The sequence below is a fragment of the Carlito syrichta genome, unplaced genomic scaffold, assembly GCF_000164805.1.
Source record: "Carlito syrichta isolate Samal-C Ts95f unplaced genomic scaffold, Tarsius_syrichta-2.0.1 Scaffold315894, whole genome shotgun sequence".
NCBI lineage: Eukaryota > Metazoa > Chordata > Mammalia > Primates > Tarsiidae > Carlito > Carlito syrichta.
The window spans coordinates 501-3047 of NW_007259990.1; positions in this window are offsets into that span (position 1 = coordinate 501).

Sequence of the window (2547 nt, forward strand, 5' to 3'; positions counted from 1 at the left end):
CTAACAAGATGATAAGAACAGTGATAAAATAATTGTGCACAATGAAGACTGATTTTACTTTTCATGTATTCAAAGTTCTTTGTCATTTTAAATCTGGGTTATTTAATCTAACTTAAGAGAGACTAAAGGATAGCAGAAAAAATGAAATATGGATTTCTGCTTTCTGCTAAAGCTCTCAGCAAACATTTCAATCCTGTTTGTTAAGTATAAGTCCAGTGGTAAGCTAAAGCAGACTTGAATTGGCTTGTGAGTCAACAGTCAATACTCAGAAATTTTGCAAGTTGGATGTTAATATTTCTGACTGCAAGCCTGAAGGCAGCAATCATGGGCATATTTAACTACAGAGATTGTCAAACACTGCAAATTGCAACTTTCTGTTCATTTTTTTGGGTGGTGGGGGGAGCTGTTTTACCAGTGCATCACTGTTTCTAACACGCAGATAAATCTAAAGTCAACCACTGATCTCCTCTTGAAATGTACCTATAAAGACTCTTCAAAAGATGATGACAAGCTTCCTACAAGTGGACTGTGAGGAAGCTGAATCTCATTTTGTTTGCAAACCTACTGTTTGGATGAGTATTTTTTGGTTATATAGGCCAAAATTTTCGGGAGAATGGAGGGTGGGGTCATCTAGAACCAGATAATTTTATTCTCTTCAAATGAAAACATAATTACTGGATTAACCTGCTTTTGACTAAACTTTTCCAGGCAGTGGAGAGGAACTGTAAATAAACTTTTCTAAAGCAATAAAGATGGTCTAGTTTGCTTTCGTTTTTAACAAATGACTGTCTCCAAATTCTGTTCTCTTTGGCACAACACTGCCAATCATAGCAAGACTGTCCATCAATTGTCTCAAATGAGCAACAAGCACATCTAGTTGAGTTGTAGTTGAAACTTACCATTGAGTAACTATGTGTTGTTGAAAACTTACCATTGAGTAACTATGTGATGTCAGTGAATTATCAACCTAGGCAAATAATTTGTGGCTAAAACCCAAAATCAAATGCAACTAAAAAAAGTAGGATTTAATTAAACAGAAAACCTTCTGCACAGCAAAATAAATAATCAACAGAGAAAATAGGTAACCTACACAATGGGAGAAGGTGTTTCCAAACTCTGCATCTGACAGAAAACTAATATCCAGAATCTACAAGGACTCAAATAAATCCACAAGAATAAGGTCAATAGCCCTACTAAAAAGTGGGCAAAGGACATGAACAGACAACTTAAGATATACAAATAGCCAACAAACATAAGGAAACAATGCTCAATATCACTAATCACCAGGGAAATGCAAATCAAAACCACAATTAGATGCAACCTTACACCAATCAGAATGACTATTCTTTAAAAATCAAAAAACAAGAGATGCTGGCACAGATGCAGAGAAAGGGTGTTGCTTATGCACTATTACTGGCATATAAATTAGCAACCCTCTGTGGAAATCAGTATGAAGATTTCTCAGAGAACTAAAAGTAGATCTACCATTTGATCCAGCAATCCCACTGCTAGGTATCTACCTGAAGAAACAGAATTCATTACATAAAAAAGACACCTGTACCTGCATACTCATTGCAGCACAGTTCACAATTGCAAAGATGTGGAATCAAGCTAAATGTCCATCCCATCAATCAGCCAGTGGATAATGACAATGTGGTATATATGCACTATAGAATACCAATCAACAATAAAAAAGAATGAAATAATGTTTTTTGCAGCAACTTGGATGGAATCGGAGAACTTCATGGTAAGCGAAGTAACTCAGGAATAGAAAGCCAAACACCACATATTTCCACTTATAACTGGGATCTAAACCAAGAATCTGCAAAGGCAGAAAGGGTGATGTAATGGACATTGGAGACTCAGAAGTGGGAGAGTGGAATGGGGAGAGGGACCAAAAAATCACCTGTCAGGTACAACGTGGACAGATGGGGGTGGTGGGTGCACTTAATGGCATGACTTCTTCACCACGATACAAATGCATCCATGTAGCCAAAAGCTATTTGCACCCCCTAAAGCTATTGAAATAAAGAAAAAAAAAAAAAGACAAAAACTGTAACTCTCCTAGGAGAAAAGATGAAAGAACGTCTTCATGACTTGGATAGTTACCATTTCTTATATAAACACAAAAATCACTTAAGAAACATAATGTAAGCATTTTGTTAATTTGCCTGTAATACGAAAATCTGTTTTTCAAAAGATACTTTCAAAAAATGAAAGAAAAATAGATTATATGTCAGCTTGCATGCAGTATATGTAAGGAATACGTAAAGAACACGTATAACGTTCACAAAGCATAGAATTCAATAAAAATTTTCAACCTATGCTTTACAGAAGGTATACAAATAGCCAACAAAGACTTGAACGGATGCTTTTTTCTTCATCAGGGAAATACAAAATAAAACAGGAAGGGCCATCACTATGCAGGTCTCGCATATTGCTGTTGAAAACGAAAATAGCACAACCGCGTTTCAAAGTCGTCGGGAAAACTCTTGAAAGCTCAACTCGTACCCCAGACGGCCCGCCGGCCGCGGCGCTGGAGGCTGC